Source organism: Mirounga leonina, unplaced genomic scaffold (genome assembly GCF_011800145.1).
Source record: "Mirounga leonina isolate KUSES-001 unplaced genomic scaffold, KU_Mleo_1.0 Mir_488, whole genome shotgun sequence".
In the NCBI taxonomy this organism is placed as follows: Eukaryota; Metazoa; Chordata; class Mammalia; order Carnivora; family Phocidae; genus Mirounga; species Mirounga leonina.
In genome coordinates, this window is record NW_023270777.1 from 3,396,562 (window position 1) to 3,418,848 (window position 22,287).

Genomic DNA, 22,287 nt, shown 5'->3' on the forward strand with positions numbered 1-22,287 from the left:
AGTGGGAAGATGGACGGAGGTGGGATTCAGGCACAGCAGTGGGAAGATGGACAGAGGCAACAGGCATGAGAAAGCATGATTCCTTTAGGGAAGGGCAGGTGATCAGCTCCACTGCAGGATAAAGTGTGACACAGGGCACACTGGGAAATTTTGCTTCATGGGCTGGGGTGGCAGAAGGGAATGGCCTTGGATAGCAGGCTAAGTGTTAAGGGTTTATTCAAGAGCCTTGTGTGGCCATTGCTGAACTTTCAACCGGTGCATAACACATCAGCCTTGGGATTCAGAAGATCACACCAACAAGGGGGTGAGGGGGAAACCAGGGGACAGACAGCCGCCCCAGAGGGCTCTGAAGTCAAATAGAGAGTTTGCTGCTTAAAAGGAGCTGAGAGTTGCAGATGAGCATAAATACATCCCCAAGTCATAAGGAAACCAGAGTTTATGAACGGGGACTGCTACTGATCATCTTTGAAGAACTGGAGTAAATGAAAGATGTACAAGAGAGATCTGGAGAGCGAGACAGACAGACAAAGACAGAGACGGACACTAGAAAGGGCTGTCTCAATTTTAGAGGATATCAAAAGCGTAGGATCTTGGGAGCTACAGTCTCTGAGCCGGCCAGAACCCTGGCAGAGTTCTCTGTATGCCATTAAAAGCAGTTTGAGAACGCTCATGAAAGGACCTGGGGGTCACCAGGGGCTGGAATGGCCTCATGAACAGTAGTACAAGAAAATGCACGAAAATAGCATCTCTGGATTTGAGCGAGTCCTGCTAGAGCCTCATGAGAACGTGGAAAAGTGAGAGCTGAAGAAGGACACAGACAGAGGGATTCACCGCTGGCTTAATAGTGGTGTCAGCTAAAGGGTGTCAGCTAAAAGGATGTCAAGGATCTTCATCAGAACTCAGCTGTTGGCCCTTTAAAGCATGCCATTTCTCAATACACCGCATAGGCACCACCACCATCCATCTCCAGAACTTCTTCATCTTCCCGAACTGACACTCCACACCCAAGAAATGCTAACTCCCCAAGCCCCTCTTCCTATCCCCCAGCCCCTGGTAATCACTGGTCTTCTTGCTGTCCCTATGAGTTTGACAGCTCTGGGTTCCTCATATACAGGGAACCATGCCCTATTTGTCCTTTTGCAGCTGGCTCATTTCGCGTCACATAAAGTCTTTAGGGTTCACCTATATTGGAACATGTCAGAATTTTACTCCTTTTTGAGGCTAAATAATATTCCATCGCATGTGTATGCCATGTTGTGTCTACCCTTCAACTGTAGACGGACATTAGGGTAGATTCCAGCTTTCGATAGAGAATGCCATCTGAATTTTAAGGGTTTCCAACACAGCTCAGAAAGCACACTTGCCACACATCAGAAGGGATAAAGAACCTTTGTATGACAGTGAGGATTCAGAAAGACCTCAGACTAGTGGAGTCCAAACGTGGATGAGACTCTCCTAATTGTCCTCCTACATCCATTCTCCTTTCTTCTATAATAATATAATGTTTAGAAATCTTAGATTACATTTCCCAGATTGTCTTGTAGTCAAGTGTGGCCATGTGGCTATCCTCTGGCCATCGGAATAGAGGTAGATATTGATGAGTGCAATTTCCACATCATGCCTTTGAAAGGAAGAGGCATGCCTCCTTCCTTCTCTTTCCTCCTCTTGCTAGCTGGAATGCAGATATGATGGCCATTCCTAGGCAGCCATTATGCACCACAAGATGAAAGCCACATGTTCAGGCAGGCAGATCAAGATAGAAGGAGCACAGGTTCCCAACCTACGAAGCTGTCTTCTTTACGCCACCACCATGCTGTCTGTCTGATACAATACAGTTCAGTCAATACTGAGTTGTCTAAGAAGCAAAATTAGATTTTTGTTTGGGTTCTTACTATGTCATTTTGATACAGCTGGTAGGATTTTCCCCAAACTGGTGGAGTAGGTTTTATGATCTGACCTTAGAGACCACAGAGCGTGCCCCCACATTCCCCTTTAAGGAGGCACACCACAGAAGATGAAGTCATACTCCCAGAAAAGCAGCATGCAGCTTCTCTACGGCGAGCCCATCTCTGTGTATCCCACTCTGGGGGTGCAGGAGCAGGGACTGACTTATGTAAAGGTCAGACATCCTTTGGAGTGAACTGGGTTGGCCAGCTAGTACTGAAGCAATTCAAGTCAAGAGGGACAGTTTTGATAACTGAATTCGAGATAATCTCCTGCTGGTTGGGTAGCCGGGACCACGCAAATACAGTCTAGGCATTAACAGAGCTTGTCTTCCTGAAACAAGATCACATAGTTTTGTGAACAATTACGTCCCCAAGGCAAAGCTATGAAGACAATAAAGATCAGTGATTGCCCAGGGTGGCGGAAACAGAAGAAAGGAACGGGCAGGGCACAGAGGAATTCTAGGACATTCAAAATGCTCTGTATAATAGTACAAGGATGGCTATGGGTCACTATACGTTTACCAAAACTCACAGAATGCCCAACACCAGGCGTGAACCCTGAGGTAAACTATGCATTCGGCGTGACTATGATGTGTCAATATAGGTTCATCCTTGGTTAAAAATGTACCATTCTGGTGGATGATGCTGAGAACAAAGGAGGCTATGCATGTGTTGGAGGGAGGGGACGTGTACAGGAAATCTCTGCACCTTCCTCCCAATTTTGTTGCAAACCTGAAATTGCTCTCAAGAATTAAGTCTTTAGGGGCGCCTGGGTGGCTGTCTTTAAGCGTCTGCCTTCTGCTCGGGTCATGGTCCCAGGGTCCTGGGATCGAGCCCCACATCAGGCTCCCTGCTCCGCGGGAAGCCTGCTTCTCCCTCTCCCGCTCCCCCTGCTTGTGTTCCCTCTCTCACTGTGTCCCTCTGTGTCAAATAAATAAAATCTTTAAAAAAAAAAAAAAGAATTAAGTCTTTATTTAAAAAAAAAAAAGATTATCCTATTGCCGCCTCCATCCACTAGGCAGGTTGTAGGAGTAACAGGCAGTGAGAAGTAATCCCTGATCTTCAAAAACACTGAATGGGGAGGAGAAGGGGGGAAACTGGACTCCGAGGGGTTGAGCTCTGGACCCGAGGTGGGACTGTACCAACCCAATCTCTTTAACAGTCCCCATACAGGAGCCTTGATGGGGAGCCAGCAGAACGGAGCGTTGGTCCAAGAAGGGGCGTTCTCCATCCACCTCGGGATGATGCTGGACCATGACAACAGGCTGCCTTGGGCCAGAGGCAGGAGAACAGGAGAATGAAGAATGGGTGGCACCTCCTTCTTTATCCACGGCCTCCAACACATGGCCATAGTCTCGAAGGCTCGCTTCTGCCAACTCCTACAAGTCCTCAGCACCTTGTTTTTCCAGCTGACTCGGGAACCTTCTAGAACAGCCTCCTCTCCCAACCCCACACAGATTGCACGCCATAGGCCTGAGTATCTTAGCATCACTAGCTCAGAAATGTGTTTTCTGGATGCCACCCAAGGCCAGTCCTTCCCCAAGGCCACCTCCTCAAATCACCTCCCTCAGCCAACTTCTGCCTAACATAAGGGGTTTTATGACCAATCTCTTTAAAAAGTCATGCCCTTGCTTTTTGTCCTTCCTCTGCATCTTAGAGCACCTTAAACCCAAACCAATATTATCACACCAGGACCCGCAGGCTGATGTGACGTCACAGGAGTCCTCTGCACTTCTGCCCTGCAGCTGGGCAGCTCATCTCTATCTTCCTCTAACGGGTTCAGAGGAAGAATTCACCGCAGAAAACCACCTCGGGGCATGAAAAGTCAGGTGGCGACGGTGAGCCCCATCTTTAGATCACCCGCTTGCTACAGAGGGAACCCTAGAGTATTCCTGTCCCCAGGGCCACCAGAGCCCAAGGTGCTTTACCAGACCTGTCCAGACGCTGCTGTCGGGTCGCAGGGATAGCAGGGGATCCTGGACACAAGCTTGTGCTCTTCTATGGGTGGTCCCAGGCTGCCAGGGGGAGCCCAGGGCCACTGCCACAGATGTTGGAAGAGGTGGGGAAGCCAGGCTCAGCCCCCTTGGCCCGTTTCTCAGGGGGCACAGAGAATGGTGTCACTGTCTATGCTGGAGGAATCAGGATGAGAGGGTTCTCTCTCCTAGGTAATCTTTCCCAGTGCTCTCTCCTTCCCAGAAAGCCCTCTTTCCTCCCCAAAGCATTACTGCCATTCAAAAGGTGGGGGAAGGAAGGGGAAAAAAAACCCAAACCTCATCCACGCTTACCCTGGCCATTGCCCTGCTTGGGAGTGACCGAAGGGAATCTCCCTTTGCTCTAAAGGGTGCCCACTTGACTAGTAGCGTCACGTTCGGGAACAATGCTTTGTAAGCTGGAAAGGGCAATATGCAAACTAACAATACTTAATGGTAGTACTTTACTTTCTCCCAATTTAAAAACCCCCAAGGGAGTTCTATGCCTCCCTTGGCCTCCCCCAGGGTCAGCATGGCCGGGCACCCCTGGCGATGTTTGCAGAATCCCCAGAAATCCTCCAAGCATTTCTTTGTCCCGCTCCCGCCTAAAAACACGGCTCCTGATTGCCCCACAGCCTGCCGGGTAGGCAGGACAGGAAGCCCCTCTGCCTTGTAAACATCGTGTTGCAAACAGACACTTTACTTCCCCAGGTCCCTGTATAGAAGCAGCCATCAGTCTGGGGCCGGCTGCCCGGGCTTCCCCACCATCAGACTTACAGAACTGCTCGTCTTAAAGCTGACTCACCTGGAGGGTGGCACGAGGGTTCCCCAGGAGTGGGCTCTCAGCATGTGGAATTGGCCAGGGGCCCCTGGGGCCTGGAGGGACCCCATGATGGGGAGGGGGAGACATGTGCCTTGTCCTGTCCAGGAAGGCAAAGACACAGGATTTTGGTGCTCCTTCGGATGCCCACAGAATCCACTGAGGTGCCTGGAGGGTGCAGTTCCTGAGCTGGGGGATGACTGAACCCCGCGAGATCTCAGATGGGGGGGGCGGTCAATCACCTGCCATCCGAGGCTGGGGCCCCGGGCTTCCTCCCTATGGAGGCTCAACCGGCCAACACGGACTGAGCGCCGCCAAAGTCTGGCCCCGCTGGGCATTGGGGAGAAGGGGCTGAACACGACGGCTGGGGAGTCTCCTCATCGGGAGGAGGGAGGAGAGAGGCAAGAGCACATGTTAGGCCCTGGAGAAACTGAGGCAGGCAGCCTGGCTGGAGGAGGGGTGAGCGTTCAGGGAAAAGACTCCAAGAGTCGGACTCGGCGTTGACACCTGAATGGGAAGCCAAGGACTCTGGGCTTTCCCTGGGAGGCAGGGCGTCACCAGAGGCTTCCAGAAGCTTCCGAGCACGGTGACAAAGGGGTTTTCGCAGGAAGAGCCTGCTGCCGAAGCAAGGAAGGCCGCCGGCCGGGCTCACGGTGACAAAAGCTGAATGGCGAGCAGCAGGCGCGGTGGGGAAGTGAGAGAAGCCAGGACCCCGGGCAAGGCGGCGCTATGACATGGCTGGGGAGCGGGGAGATGGAGGGAGGACCCAGAGGTGACTCCAAGGTTTCACGTCTGGGAGGTTGTTGTCACCAGAGACAAGAATGGGGAAGTCCGCAGCGGAAGCCCGCTCTGTGGGTGAGGAGCCGGGCTCCCGACAGGGGCTGAAGTCGAAATGGTGCAAACGGCAGGCATGGGCTTGGAGACGCGGGTGTGGGACAGGGACAGAGATGTACCCCGGGACGGCTGGAAGAGGAGGGGTGGGTGGGAAGAGAGAAAGCCCCAGGGGAGCTGCGGGCATCGGAGGCCTGGGAAACCCCAAGAGACATACCAGGTAGGAGGAGGCCACCGGAATTCGCCGTTACGGAGCCACCAGTGACCTTGGAGGGAGCTGTCCTATAGACAGAGGGCTGGGTGGCAGGAGGCATGGCACCCCTGGGGTCTGAACCTGGCAGCCGCCAGGAGTCCTGCCATTAAGACAAGTGCCATGAGGGAAGGAGCAGCTCCTCTAAGTCCACACTCGGAGAGCAGATGGGGCAACTTACGGGCTGGGCCCCTTTGATCCAGGAGGGAAGGGGCTGGGAGGGATGAGCGGGCGACCCGGGGACAGAGGCTGGGACGAGGACCTGTCACCTCCCACCCCCACCCCGTGGTCTGAACATCAGGCTGCAGGCCCCGGGGTTCCCTCAAGCGCGATAGCAGGCCAAGGAAAACTCTGACTTTGTCTTCTCAGAACACAACTCCCGAGATGTCAGTACAGAAGTGAATGCAAAACACAAAGATCTATGAAACACTGGCTCCCAAAACCCCACAATAAGAGGCCATTAATCCCCAGGTCCAACACCGGGAGGTTGGGCAGGCTGGCCCTGATAGCGGGTCTCGGATAGCCGCCCGGGAAGGTGATCCTCAAAGTGGGGCTCGATGCGTGTCCCTCAGCAGGGGCTGGAAGGAGCCAAGAACAAGAGAGCCCCCCACAAAAGCCCACGCTCCAGCACAGGATGTGGGCGAGGGTCCTGGGGTCTCCTGCCCTGGATGGCAACACTTTTCTGACCACCAAAGCACCCCCACTCCAGAGGAACAGGCTGTGGGTTTTGGCGGGGGGAACCGGCCAGCTTCGGGATTTGTTTATTCAAGGCCACCGAACTCCTTAAATTCAAATTCCGTTCTCAGAACAACCGATTTGTATACAACCAGTCAGACGTGGCCACTATGATTTGGAGAACTAGAGACCTGGGAATGGAGCAGCCGTGGCCTCCATTCTCACGACAATCACGTCTACATATGACATGTATTTCCCCTGAATGCTTCCCCCAACGGGGAACTCATTACCACAAGGCCACCCAGTCCATTGTTGATCTGTTCTGAATTTGTCCACGATCTTCCTTGTAGCAAGCTTGCAGCCTATTTAGGTCCTGTTTTTTCCTTCCTGGAGAATGATCCTCACAGAGCAGGCAGCCTTCGCCTTTTCCCTTCAAACATCTGGAGATAGACACCGCTTGTCCCTGGTGCCCTCTTCTTCTTAGAGGAGGAAAACCTCTCTGCTTCTTCGGTCCTTTGGCATGATGTCATCACCGTCTTGGCGACCTGTGTCGTGTATGACGTGGTTTATCAGCATCCTCACCAGACGCAGCACCTGGAACCTGGAGCCGAACTGGGGCCATCTGGTCGCCCAAGGGCGTGGGAAGCAAGGACTCGTGGGAATTCGCGGCTGACTGCTGGAGGCCAAGAATTAAAGGGGACGCCCAGCTGGGGAGCACTGAGGTAGCACCCGACAACAGCAAGACAGAAAAGCAACACGCGGGCCGACCTTACTTACGAGAAAGGATGCGAAAAATCCGAAAGAGGTTCCGAGCACGTCAAACCTGGCACTGCTTTTAAAGAATAAAACGCCTTGACCAAACGGAGTTTGTTCTAGAAATGCAGGACGGGCTCAATCCAAGGAAGCTAAAGATATCATCTGTCACATAAATCTATGGCAAGGCCAAAAAGGATGCAAGAATCTCCTGGTAAGATGCCGACAGAACTATTCGACAGACTTCACTTCCATTCGTGCTTCTAAAACTCCTTCGTCATGAGTAACTGAAGAAAACCTCCTTCACATGTGGCACCTGACTGGGCCCCTGTATCAGAAATACAAGGCCCCGGGCTCAGGCTGGTCCCTGGGCGCTCGGGGAGCTGGGAGCATCTGTGGCAAAGAAAGAGCAGTGCTGGGACGGAGCAGAGGGTTTCTAGTAAGGACGCCACGAGCAAAAGTAACGCTTTTACGTCATCTTGAAAATGGCCCGAATTCAAGACTTGATGAGAAATCCAGAAACCGTAAGCATGGAGGATGGGGGCTCCGTGAGTGGTCAGGGAGCTCATCCCCTGCGCCCACCCCCCCACACACACACTTTTTTTGTTTTTTAAAGATTTTATTTATTTATTTGTCAGAGAGAGAGAGTACAAGCAGGGGGAGCGACAGGCAGAGGGAGAAGCAGGCTCCCGGCTGAGCAAGGAGCCCGACGTGGGGCTCGATCCCAGGACCCCGAGATCATGACCTGAGCTGAAGACAGTCGCTTAACTGACTGAGCCACCCAGGCGTCCCAACCCTGACCTTTTACGCAAAACTCTGAAAGAGAGAGGGAGAGAAATCATGTATATGTGTGTATGCACACGTGTGCCTTTTTTCTGCCCGGGGCGGGGGCGGGGGGCGGTGGTAGAAAATCTACCATCTCCATTATCAAGGAAGAGCTGTAGGTGCAGACGTGATCTAACCCAGAAGAACACACCGAGGAGGTGGGCCGCCCCAGCCCAGCTGCGTGGACGTGGCTCTGTGACCATGTGCCTCGTGCCAAGAGTCCCAACCACGTGGCCATTCAGGCACAGACACTCAGACCCCAAGCGCCCACGCGGACTTCGTGGTTCTGGGAGGACAGCTCTGGATGGAGAAGGATGTGGTGGGGGGGGCGGGCGCATTGACCGGATGATAGAAAACCAGCGTTTCTTAACCCTGTAAGGGCAGCTGCTCCGGAAAGGGACAGAATGAAGGCTCAGCAGACAGTGTGGCACAGGGCCTCCCTTCGAAGCTGGGGGCCTCCTGCCAGGAGCCCGCATGCTCCCTGCTGATGATCAGTGCCAAGGAAAAGGGGAACCCCGCTAATAGAACTGATGGCCTCCAAGGGCCTGAGCCCCTGGTCCACGCCACACACTGGGCGAGCTACCTGCCTGATGGCAGGGATTACTACGATCGGCATTGCTGTTTCTTTCTGTCTTGCATCTCTCAAGTCTCACCGTGAATAGGATTTGGCTAGGGAAGCCTTTCCTTCACCCTCCAAGCTATATGGAGCTCCCTTTGTGTAAAATCACAGGCCCCCGCTAAATCTCACCAGTGTGATGAAATGGGATGTGTGTGGGTCTAGTGTCTCGCCCGCCTGACCAATCTCATGAGGGCAGGAACACTGTCTGTGTTGCTCAGGAGGGAGGGAGGGAGCCCAGCACGTGCCCGGGACAGGGAAGGTGTTCCGCAGAAAGTGCTGAGCCAGTGAAGGGAAGGCGGGAGCTCAGGAAGGGACTGCAGAGAGCACCTGTTACATACCTCCCCGCAGGTGAGAACGGACACCCCCGGGGATGTGCGCGCACGCAACCAAGGTCACATGCCTAGCAGCGCAGGAGACCCGCAGAAACAAGGCCAACCAACTCCAAGAGAGGCAGAAGCCCAGACGCCGCCTTCAGCCCTGACGCCCCAGCCCCTGCCCCCAACAAGGAAACCACACAGCCTCATTTGCCTAGGTCAACAACAGCAGCTAGAGGACTCCAGAGGACACGAAAATGAAAAGCACACCCCTCCCTCCTGACCCCACCCTCCTGCAGGCGGCAACTCCCACTGTTGGCGTGCATGGATTTCTTGCCTCCGACATCCTGGCTCGGGGGGTTATGGTGAGAGCTGAACAGCCACACAGAGCATCAGGTGGCTCAGGTGAGCAAGCCAACACTTTGCTGGTCGGACCCTGCAGGCCAGAGTGGTCAGTGCTAATGCAGGAGGACACACAAGGTGTGCTGACAGGGGGAGTGGTCAGGGCCGGGGAGTGGGGAGGGGGTGGTTGGAAAAGACTTCAAAGATGATGAGGTTTGAACAGGGGCGGCGGGGGCGGGGGGATGGAGTCACAGTCCACTGGGCAGTAGAGGAAGGGAATGGCAAGGTGAGGGAAGAAATAGCAGGTGCAAAGGCACTGGGGTTTGCCCAAGCTTCCGGAGGGACAGCAGCACAATGGCCCTGAGCTGGCTGGCGGGAGGCCCAGCTAGCCATGCCAAGGGGTATGGGCCTTCTCCAGGGGGTGGTGGCAGCTCTAAAGGGTTCACAGTCAAAACTCTTGCTTCGATTTGTCGCCTTGCATGACCATGGCAACAGGAGCAAGGCTGAGCTGGGAGCTGGGATAAGGCTGGAGCCTAGTACCCCAACTGGTAGACCCACCAGACCCAAGAAGGACCCAGCGCCAGCTCTGTGCCACCAGTGACCCACTGCGTCCTATCCCTCAGCCCCCAGCCTCCACCTTGCTACAGCTCTATCTCCCTTATCCAGAAGGCACCTAACTGAAACCCCCCGTTATCCAGAGCCCAGCCGCGAGCCTGGAAGCAAACCGAAAAGACCCGTGGCGGGCCACCACTCATGTCCCCAAAGTCATTATTCTGTGCGCCACCAAGAAAGAAATATTGTTGTCTGTTATAATGGTAAGATGCCATAGATGATAGATGCATCTTGATTTCCGAGTCGTTAAAATGTGAAAATATGTATGTCTTCAAATCTATGGAATATCCTAATATGTCATACGTGGTTGCTCTAGGGACGTCTCATCTTCCCTTTGGGCCCAAGTCAGATGTAACCCTTCCTTCGTTCCCTCCCACACACATCTATGCCAGAGCCTCAAAAATCAAACTTAGCCCCTCTCCCCTGAGGGACTGCTCATCACTCTCTGGCCCCTCTAGAAGCTTCCTCTCTTAAGAAGCTGATCCAGGCCTTCAGCCCACCCACAGCTGAGGCAAACAACACTTTTGGTTCACGGGGATCCCACAGGGCCGGCTAGGTCAGCCCACTGGGGTGAGCCTCTTGGAACAAAAGCTGGGGAGCTTAGGTGAATCCAAGCTGGGGCTTCTAGGCTGTCCAAGCCAAGAGGCTACTGGGGGCTTCTGGCTCTCCTCCTCTGCCACTTCTCAGCCAAGAGGCCCCTGATCAGTGTGGGGAGCCTCATCATCATTACCCCTCCAGTAACCCCAAACATGCTTTTCACCTAGTACCACCACTTAGCTTCCACTGATTCCTCTTGAAAGAAACAAAGAGAGCAGCATGGGAACGAGGAAGGGGAGGCCGAGGTGGTCTGCTTCCATTACAGCTCGGGGAGAGAAGATAATCATCTCCCTCTTAAGCTGGAGGTGTGTGGAGGGAGGTGGGGGAGATGACGCTTAAAATCCCAACGAGGCCCAGCATACAGAGACCCCCAAGCCTGCCTGTCCCTACAGTCCTGGCAGCTTATGCTTCAAAAAGCAAGGAAGGGTATCCTGAAAAGAGAGGGTATTCAGGAAAAGAGAGCTTGACCATTGGAAACCTTCTGGTCTTCCTGGACCCGCACCACGGTGGGGAGCTGAGGAAGCAGGGAAGCCCCCCTGATCTCCATACTCCTGTTCTGCAAACGCGCAGGAAACAGCTCCCATGTGCAGCTAGTCTCATCACACTTTTCTCATGGAATTTCCCCACGGCCCCCGCCCCCGGGGGGGGGGGGCGCTATTAGAGCCCATTTCACAGATAGGGCAGTGGGCTGGGGGAGGGACAGAAGATGCTCAAGGTCACACAGCAAGACCCCTGCGGCCGCTCAAGTCTCCTTTCCACATCGCACAGGGCTCCCCAGCAACGGGTCCAGGGCATCACTGAAGGAGCTTATCCAAATTTTAGAAAAATACAGATTCCAGACTCTCCCCCGCCCCCCCCCGCCCCCCTTCCCAAAGCTGGGCCTGGGGCCCGGGGCATGCGTGCTCTAACAAGCTCTGGGAACCAGCGCCTTACCAGTGGTCCAGGGCAGGAGGGAGAGTGTGGACGAGAAGATGCAGCGACCACGGGAGGGAGGAAGGGAAGGGCGATCCAGAAGGGGCCTTCCGGGCAGACCTGGCCTACTTTGAGCCCTCATTTCGCCTAAACCCACCCCTCCTCTCTGCGCCGAGGCTTGTTAACTCACTCGACACCACATCCTGCTGCTTTCATCTCGCGTTCCTTTTCCCCCTGAACCCTCGCCTCCCTCCTACTGACCCGAACCTCTCACTTATTTACCCGGGGGCCGGGGATGGGCCAGCGCGCGCGCGCACACACCTGCACACACGCACCCGCGGAGTCACGCAGGGACCCCCGGGCGTCGACACGGCTCCTGCCGCGGCCGGCGCCTGGGCACCTCCGCGACGCGCACGCTCCCCGCGACCGCTCCCCACGACCGTCCGCAGGCGGAGGGGGCGCGGGCTCCCGACCCCCGCTCGGGCCGGCCTTCGAAGGGGGCGGGAGGACGCGGCCACGCGCACCGCCCCGGCGTTCGGCAGGGCCCCCCCCGCCCCGGGACGCCCCTTCTGTCTCCGGACCCCCGCGCCCCCGGGGCCGGGCCGCAGCAGGACCGCCCTGCCCGGCCGCGGCGGCCGCCGCTCTCAGAGCCCACTGCCCCCCGACGGTCGCCACGCACCTGCAGTCCCCGCCGGGCGCCGAGCCCCCCTCCAGCGGCGACTCCCCGCGGCTCGCGTGCGGTCGGGACCACGACGCCGCGCAGGGGCCGCGCTGCGAGTCCCCGCATCGGCCCCGGCTGCGCTCGGACTGCGGGCCAGGGGCGGGGCCACGCCGGGGCGGGGCGGGGCGGGGCGGGGCGGGGCGGGGCGCCGGCGGGTCTCTAGCGCCACCTGGCGGCCGGGGCGCGCGGGCGCCTGGCCCACGCATCCCCCGAGTCCCGCCGGCCCCGCGCAGCGCAGGAGAGCGGGGCGCCAGCGTGGAGCGCGTCTGCCCTGGAAGGGACAGTCCCGCGCGGGTGGGCGGCCGCGGCCGGAGCGGCCCCGAGCGCCACCGACCCCCCGCGAGTCAGGTGCGGCGGGCCCCGGGGAGCGGAAGCGCGGCCTCGGCCCCGCAGGACGGGTGGGCGGAGCCGGAGGGAGGCTTGGGGTGGGGGCTTCGGGGAAGGAGGAGAAAGGGGAAGCTCCGACGAGCTGCTTCCTTCTCTCACTGCGACCCAGCGCCCCACTTCCTCCTCCTACTTCTATTTTCTTTGGGTGCTGTTAACCTTTTAAATGCCTGCACCCCTGGTGCGCAGACGGGCGCCTGGACCCCCACCCCTCTGCAAGAAGGCACTTTCAGCGCCGCGCCTCCAGCCCCCTGGCTGCCTTTCCCCCGTTCCTCCGCCGGTGGCTGTCACTCGGCCATTCCTCAGCCCCCGAAGCGGGGGGTGGGGGTCATGTCCAGAGTCCAGGCAGGCCCTCTTCGCCCCTTGCCCACCCCCGACGACGCTGGCAGGAAGAACTCAGCACGGAGTCGCGGGAGTCCCTGAGCTGCCCTAAGCCTCGTTTCCACACTTACGAATGGGGGTAAGAAAGTTGTGCCGGCAGCCCTTGCAAGGCAAGAATAGCCTTGATTTCAGAATGAATACAGGGCAAGGCTGAAATTTCCACTTCCACTGTTGAATGCGACTCTGTGTCACAACAGCTGTGGAAGGCGCTTGAAACTGACCACAGGGTCGGACGTTACTGTTGGTCAAAAGCCACAGCCCTACCTGAGGCTTTGAGGGATGTGAACACCGATGGCTCTTTTCCTGACTCCAAAAATACCAAGAAAAAGCACTTCCCCAAAGGCACAGGAACAGAAGGTACCCCTGGGCCAACACGAAGGTCTGGTTCCAGCCTACAGTTGGAAAGGGCGCTCAGAGCCCGTGGAGCACTTGTATGCGCGTCATCCACCAGCCGGACCCCCGCACGCCACCCTTTCACAAATAAGGAACCAGAGCCACGAACGACTGGGAGGGCACGCTGAGGTCACGCGACCTGATGAGGGTGGGCGCGGACTCTCGTCTCCCCAGCCCCTACTCTTTTCCACCACAATAAAAGGAGAAAGGGGAAGACGGAGACCGCTCAGAGATGGCCAGGGAGGGTGGGGACACTGGGGTGGAACTGCTCTGGTATCAGGAACTGAGTCTCCAGAATGGCACAGTGTATCCCGGATTGACGTGTTGGATTGTGAGATCACTTTGCAAGGCTCAAGAAGATGCCGGAGAAGTTACGGCATCCTTGACCTCCTCCACGTCCTTGGTATTCCTAAAACTGAAGATGGAGGAAGGCAGAGTTGCCTGTTAGAGCTCACTGCCAGGGAGCCGAGCACGCCACGAAGCCCACTTAGTCCCATCCTGCATCCCCCGGGCTTGCACGGTGTCCCACCCCCTCACCGAGCTCCGCTCTGTCCTCAGAGGGCTGGCCACTGACCTGGAGATCTGGTCAACACCTGACACCTATTGGCCAGAACTTGGAACTACAGCCACTCTGGCACATTCTGCCACCTTCTACTCCCACCTCCCCCAAGCCACTGGTTAAGACTCAAGGTGCCCTTGTCATTCCTGTGGCACCTGATTATGTTACACTTTGTACAGCTCTTTGTCGTTGCTGCATATGTCTGGGGCGCCTGGGTGGCTCAGTTAGTTGGGCAACCGCCTTTGGCTCAGGTCATGAGCCCAGGGTCCTGGGATGGAGCCCTGCATTAGGCTCCCTGCTCAGTGGGGAGCCTACTTCTCCCTCTCCCACCCCCCGCCCCGCTTGTGCTCGCTCTCTCCGTCAAATAAATAAAGTCTTAAAAAGTAAATAAAAATAAAAACATATGTCTATCTATAATCTCTCTCCTTTAAACTGCCTCGTTTTCAAAGAGGAATCTACCCCGTCTGCTTCCTCTTCTTACATTTATCCTCAATGCTCTGAAAATAATCACCAAGGAAACACTAAAATTGAATAAATAAATAAGTAAACAGAGAAAAGACAACGCTCCCTTAATGGTAGAATTCCAGTGACTAAATGTAGGAGGAATGATGGAATTAGAAAATCACCATTTGGCAGATGTCACAGTAATCACGTTTGCAGGCAAGAATCATCAATGGGTGCTCAGTGTGGTGGCCAAAGGTGTGATGATGAATGGGTTATTTGCTTAGACTTAAAGTCGCTCCCCACAAGACACCTGTTAGCTACAAAGGAAAGAATAGTAACATGACAGTGGAGAAACGGGGAGACCCTACCTTCACCAAGTGAAAAATATCGACAGTATCATAGCAAAGCATCGCAACGTCATTTACCTCTTGATTTGATGTGCTAAGAAAAGCACATCATTTCCATGGCATTCCGGTCAAAAATGCCTTACCCCCAGGGACACCTGGGTGGCTCAGTCGGTTAAGTGTTCAACTCTTGATTTTGGCTCAGGTCATGATCTCATGGGTCATGGGATTGAGCCCTGCATTGTCGGGCTCCCAGTTACTTGTACCCTCTCCCTCTGCCCTTCCCCCCAATCTCGTGCTTACTGTCTCTCTCAAATAAATAAATAAATCTTTTTTTTTAATGCCTCACCTCAATCTAACCATAAGAAAACATCAGACTAAACCAAATTGAGGGAAGGTCTACAAAATCTTCCAACCGCATAAAAGTCAGGACACAGAAGACTGAGGGACAGTGTCACACAACAGTTAAATGCAATGAGGGGTTCTGGACTGGATCCCAGACCAATAAAAAGGACATTAATGGGACAGTTGGCAACATTTGAATAAAGTCTATAGGTTCATCAATAGTACTGTATCAATATTAATTTCCTGATTTCAATAATCATACTATGTTATGTTCTATCCTGATATTTAGGGAAACTGGTTGAAAGTTTTATGGGAACACTCTTTGCAACTTCTTTTGTAATTCGAAAATTGTATCAATATATAAACTTTAAAGAACAACAACAAAAAAATGTTCCAAATCTTACAAGCATTTGAAAAACTTCCCCTTTCATTTTCTGTTATTAAAACTTAAAAAGGAAACTATAGACCACTCTTCTCTATGATACAGATATAAAAATCTGAAATGAAATAAGCACAAACTACATTCAGCCTTCAGTGGAAAACAGTAATATGCCACGACAAAGTAGGGTTTGTTCAAGGAATGCCAACATCCTGGAGGAGCCCAAAGGAATTCGGACATATTCGATGCCTCAGATGGACTGGTTTGCCCAAAGCATCTCTGGTCAAAATTCAGGGGCCTGTGAAGAGGGGTTTGTGGGTGGACCTCAGAAAGAGGGGTCTCCACTGGAAGTTCCAGAAGGTCAACACATGAGAGGCTGAGGCTCTGACTGATCGACTGCCATCTTGAAATTTAGATGGGACGTTTGGGGAGCAGCTGGTGGACGTGGGGCCAACCTTCCCCCCCCACTCCTGCCAAGTCTGTCCTTCAGTGTTGCAACCAATGGGCATGTGACCGCTGTACCTGGCCATCCCCACAGCTTAGCATCTGAACCCAATGGGGAAAGAGCTTCAGGCAGAAGCCCAAGGAGCTGCTTCCGTTAGGGTCTTCCAACCTGGACACAGCAGCAGAAGGGCCAGGGAAGAGGGCTGGGGAGAAGCACACAGTGAAGGAAGCTTTCAAAGAAGCTGGGAGACTGGCATACGGGCCAGAAGCTCAAGTGTGTCTGAGAGCCAAGAGGTCAAGCTTACGGACCGAACTGGCCAGAAGGTGTTCATTTCCCCATATGAGGGCATTTCGTGGCAGGATTGTTTATACTCTGTGCCTCCTGAAACAAACCCCGTTGATATTTCATTCTTTTATTTTCCCCAGTTCAGTGAGATTTTCCTTCCCCACACACAGTATTCTTACGATTTCTTTTCTGGTGGCATCTTAACACTGTATTCTTCTTAACACTGAGACACATTTTGCATATTAAACGTAGAGGAATATTCTTCATTTCCACTGATAAATATGTTTGTTCCCATTTATCTTGAAGCCCATAGCCCTCTTTTCTTCTGTTATTTCCACATTTGCTAGAGACATGATCACAAGAAATATTTCACCTTCGCCTAATCCCATTATAAGAAAAACAACTGCCCGAATACAAAACTGGCAATTGAACCTTGACCTTGATGTCTAGGAAACAATGGGGTACGGAGAAAACAAGGTGTGGAAAACATGCAAATAAGCTAACGGAGCCCCTCTCCCAGCCCCCCCACCCACCCGCCCAGCGGGGCAGCTCCTGCCCACTGTGGGCATGTGGGAATGCAGGCCTGCTGTGGCCAGATTTTGTAATTTTTAAAGAGAGATCAGAAATTGGACTTATTCATCTGAAATCTCTTGATTTTTAAATCCTGGCAGCTAATTCAAAATGGTATTTTAAAACCCCTGGCAGGCCAAGCCAGACATGACCCTATTGAGTTCCAGTCTGTGACATCTGTTTTATATTATGCAGGTGGGAGCTGCACCAGTGAGACCTGAGTTATTTCTGTTAATGTGAGCTAATTTGTTCCCACTGGCTCCGGAGACACTTCGTTTATGGAAGGAGGGCCAACGTTAAAAGTTTATGAATGTTGTTCATCATACGAATAGGACACAGGAGAAAAACCATATAATTATTCTAATAAGACGTGCCCTGATGAAAATGCATAGTGACTGGGGATAGAAAGACTTTGTCAAGATGACAAATGTGTCGATCTCAGTCCAACAAACAATAGGATACCTAGTGATGACCTGGAATGGAGAGCAAATACAGTCCTTATAGCAAAAGCATTCCTGTGAAAATGAGTAGCAAAACAAGGATGTCACTCTGTGGAGGGTGTCAATAATATTCTGAAATTCAAGGGAAATCCATAACAGTCAAAAAATGAATACGAAAAATAAATTCGGGGGTGCCTGGGTGTCTCAGTCGGTTGGGCGTCTGCCTTCGGCTCAGGTCATGATCTCAGGGTCCTGAGATCGAGCTCCACATTGGGCTGTCAGCGGGGAGTCTGCTTCTCCTTCTCTCTCTCTCAAATAAGTAAATAAAATCTTTTTTAAAAAGATAAATAAGGGTGCCTGGGTGGCTCAGTTGGTTAAGCGACTGCCTTCGGCTCAGGTCATGATCCTGGAGTCCTGGGATCGAGTCCCACATTGGGCTCCCTGCTCAACAGGGAGTCTGCTTCTCCCTCTGACCCTCTTCCCTGTCGTGCTCTCTGTCTCTCATTCTCTCTCAAATAAATAAAATCTTTAAAAAAAAAGATAAATAAGTTTGTGAAGGAAACGTCAAGCTTATTGTTATTTGCAAAAGATACGATTGTCTACCTGAGAAACTCTAGCTAATGAACTGAGCAATGTTTAGAACCTATGAGAGAGTTCAGTAAGTAGCTGGATGCAAAAACAAATATATGACCTTCAATAGTTTTCTGTACACCAGCAATGACCACATAGAAAATAGAGCTCATTCACCCTAGCAAGAAGAACACCTAGGGATTGGAAATCCAAGGGACCCAGAATAGCTAAAACAATCTTGAAAAGAAAAAGTTGGAGGACTCAAACTTCCTGATTTCAAAACTTACCACAAAGCTACAAGTAGACATATAGATCAGTGGAAGAAAGTTGAGAGTCCATAAATAAACCCAAGCATTTACAATCAATTGATTTTTGACAAGGGTGCAAAACAGTTCAAAGGGGGCAAGAATTGTTTTTTTCCAAAATGATGCTGAAACAGTTGGCTGTTCATACGGAAAAACAAATCAGCTTGAATTGGAAAATGATACTGTCAAAGACATCCGTTCTTCCCAGTTGAGTATATAAATGTAATACAGTTTCGATTAAAAGCCAAATAAGACTTTGGGGAGGGGAAAGGAGATTGACAAAATGATTTTACATTGTATCATTAAAAAAATGCTGTGTGAGAATAGCCAAGAAAATTTGTCAAAGGTTTAGTAATGAGAGGAGTTGCCATCTGGGATAGGAAGATGTTCTATAAAATCACAGAGTTCCATAAAATCACGATAGTACTATATATAGAAGGTGTAACATCAATGGGACCAAACTGATTTGTCAGAAACAAACACGAGTATCTGAATGAATTTAATAGGTGCTAAAGAAGATAGGATCCATCATCCAATAAACGGATCAGGACAACTAACTAACCACAGAGGGGAAAAAAACGTAAGTGTGGCTTCTACCTCAAATATTATACCACAAAAAACCGTGACTAATTAAAGATCCACATGTAAAAATTAAAATAAAACAAGAGAAGTCAGGAGGAAAAAAGGAAGTGTGTATATACTGTTGGAATTGTAACTGGCATTTTAAAGCTTGACACCAAAACCAGAAGTTATGAAAGAAAAGGTGGATTTGAATATTTTACAGTAAAATGACTTCTCTATATGAAAAATTACCATAAGCATTGAATTAAAAGGCAAATGGCACACTAGGGCAAAATGTTTGCAATAACAAAGGACTCCATCTTTGATATAAAACATATTTTTTACATTAAAAAAATTATATCCCCAAAAGAAGAGTGATCTGAGCAGATAAGTTGACAATTCACCAAATATATACAAATAGCCATAAGTATATGAAAAGTGTTCAACTATAAGCGAAAATGTAAATTAAAACAAGGAGATATAAACTTCCATCTGACAGCTGGGCAAAGATAGGAGAATTTATATTACCCACAGTTTTCAAACATTTGGAGACCTACTTCTCATAAGCTGTACAGTAAGTATAAATTTGGTATTGTGTATGGAAACATCAAAATGCATGTACTCTTTAATCCAATAATGGTGCTTCTAGGAATTTATTTGAAGGAAAAATAAATCAATCTTGTATGCAAGATTGTATGCAAGAGTATTAATCACCAGTTTGCTTATAATTTAAAGCAGTGAATAATTTATTAGTAACATGAATATGTAAACACAGAGAATTAGTTTTAAAATATGCTTAATCTATGCAATAATAAAATATGAACAATTAATTAATAATATTATAGAAGAATATTTAGTGACATGGAAAAGTGTCAAAATATGAGGTTTAAAATGCAATTTCAAAACAGTATAAAACTTTTTGACCTAGAAATTCCATTTCTGGGAATCAATCTTTTTTTTTTTTTAAGATTTTGTTTATTTATTTGAGAGAGAGAGAGAGAGAGCATGAGCAGGGAGAGGGGCAGAGGGGGAGGGAGAAGCAAACTCCCCACTGAGCAGGCAGCCTGACATGGGGCTCATTCCCAGGACCTGGGGATCAGGACCTGAGCCAAAGGCAGACACTTAACTGACTGAGCCACCCAGGCGCCCCTCTGGGAATCAATCATACAAAATTTCCTGTGTATGAGTATTTGTGTATGTATATATACATACATGATGTAGGCTTCTAGTCTAACACACACACACACACACACACACACACACCAAAAACAGCAAGAGAGGAGGAAAAAAGAAACAGAAAAAGTGAGAAATATAGAAACCAAGCTAAAACGGCAGAAACAAGCCAAAATATATCAATCATCATAATGAATGGAAGTGAAACAAAGTGACCTGTTAACAGGGATTGTTGAATTGGATAAAACAAAATCCAATTCGTTGCAGTTTATGAGAGGTAAATCTGAGGTATGAAGACCCCAAAGGGTTGAAAGTTAAAGGCTGAAAACAGAAACACCCAGCAAATACTAACTAAAATAAAGGTGGCTGATTGTGTTCATTTCACATTAAAATAGACATAAGTATTATTAGAGATAGAGATAGTCACTATACAGTCATATAGGTTTAATTCACCAACAGATAGAACAAATCTGAACTTGCACAAAACCAATTTTTAAAAAGCTAAATAATATATAAAGCAATGATAAATAGAACTACATGAAGAGGTTGAAAATCTACTGTCATTGTGATAGTTTTCAACAATCCTCTCTGGATGATTAATACTTCAAAATACAGAATATAGTAAGCCTATAGAAAATTTGAACAAAACCAATTAAACTGAACTTGATGAACATATATAGAACCCTACATCCAATAATTGGAAAAAAAAATCATGTTCGTCTCAAGAACACATGTGACAACAGAAATTAATCATGTGCAACATCATAAATCAAGTCTTAATAAATTTCAAAGAATTGATCTCATACAGACTACATTCCTGACCACAGTGCCATTATGCTAGATGTCAAAAAAATTTAAAAATTGCCATAAAACTTGACACTTCTGAATAGCCCCTGGCTCAAAGAAAAACACCACAATGGGAAATTAAAAAAAATATACTTAGAGCTGAACGGTAATGAAAATAGTACATATCAAAACTTGTGGAGGGGCGCCTGGATGGCTCAGTTGTTAAGCAGCTGCCTTCGGCTCAGGTCATGATCCCAGGGTCCTGGGATCGAGCCCTGCATCGGGCTCCATCCTCGGCGGGGAGCCTGCTTCTCCCTCTCCCACTCCCCCTGCTTCTGTTCCCTCTCTCGCTGTGTCTCTCTCTGTCAAATAAATAAATAAAAGAAAAAAGAAAAAAGAGATATAAAACCTGCTGTACCCTAAGTAAAATCGAATGCTACCTACCAAGTGTACATTCCATTTAGGAAAAAAAAAAAAACTTGTGGAATTCAATAAAGCAGTAGATAGAAGGAAATGTATAGCCTCTTAAATGCTAATCTTTGTTCTTTTGAACAAAGCCTGAAAATTTAGCTAAGTGCCTGATTTTAGAAGTTAGAAAAAGAAAACAGAGTAAGTCTCCACTCCACCCCCCAAAAGGACATAAAGAAATAAGAGCCCAAATCAATGAACTAGAAAACAAATATTCAACAGAGGGAACCAAATAAAGCCAAGAGATGGTTTTTTAGAAAGAAAAACACATATCTGGCAAGATAGAAGAGAAATAGAAAATACAAGTAAATAATATTGGGGATGAAGAAGGAGACGTAACTACAGATACAGTGAAGATGATGAAAATAATATAATACAATGAACAACTTTATGATGATGCATTTTAAAACTTAAGATGAAGGGATTTTTTTTTTCCTAGAAAACTTAATAAAACCAACTCAAGAAGAAACGGAATGCCTACAATCCCGCAACAATAAAACACTGAAGCAACTGGGGTGCCTGGCTGGCTCAGTGGGTTGAGCGTCAACTGTTGTGTTTGGCTCAGGTCACGATCTCAGGATCCTGAGATGGAGCCCTCCCCCCGCCCCACCCCGCCCCAGGCTCTGCACTGAGCGCACTGGGCAAGGAGTCTACTTAAGATTCTCTCTCTGCCCTTCCCCCTGCTTGAGCTTTCTCTTTCTAAAATAAATAAATAAATAAATAAATAAATAAATAAATAAATAAATAAATAAATAAAATCTTTTTTAAAATTAAAAATTACAAAAACCATTTAAGTGACAATTTAAAATCTTTTCTCAAAGACAATCCCAGCTAACTTCCAAGGAACAGATCATTCCAAACGTGTATGAACCCCTTGAGACAACTGAAGAAGGAAAGGTCCACAACTCACTCTATGAGACCACCATAACCTAGATATTCACATTCGAGAAAGATGGGAGAAGAAGAGAAAGATTATAGGCCAATTTATTTGTGAATCTAGATGCACAGATATTAAGAGGCCAAAACAGATTATATATTATGGCCACTTGGGTTTATCCCAGGAATGCAAGGGTAATGTGATGTTAGAAAATTCTATGATGTCATTCATCGTATAACAGTGAAAAAGGAGAAACGTCATATAATTACCTGGTTGGATGCCAAGAAGGCATTTTGTAAAGTCCTTTTAGAAAACTAGAAACAGAACTTCCTTAACCTGAAATAGGGCATCTATCAAATACCTATAATAGAAAGCTTCAGTGAGGAAATAT

The 22,287-nt window shown here is 49.9% G+C and overlaps 1 protein-coding gene across 3 annotated transcripts in view; it reads right to left on the reverse strand.

Moving 5' to 3' along the window:
* PIK3R5 (phosphoinositide-3-kinase regulatory subunit 5) overlaps nucleotides 1-13,250 on the reverse strand; it is a 64,336-nt gene extending 51,086 nt beyond the window's left edge. For 2 of the 3 annotated variants that reach the window (XM_034989590.1, XM_034989587.1), the window contains exon 1: nucleotides 12,146-12,329. The gene's annotated coding sequence lies outside the window, so the exon portion shown is untranslated. Of the gene's footprint in view, nucleotides 1-12,145; nucleotides 12,330-13,216 lie in introns of those variants that run through there. The other variant, XM_034989589.1, reaches the window with a different exon arrangement.
* Nucleotides 13,251-22,287: the final 9,037 nt, after the last annotated feature.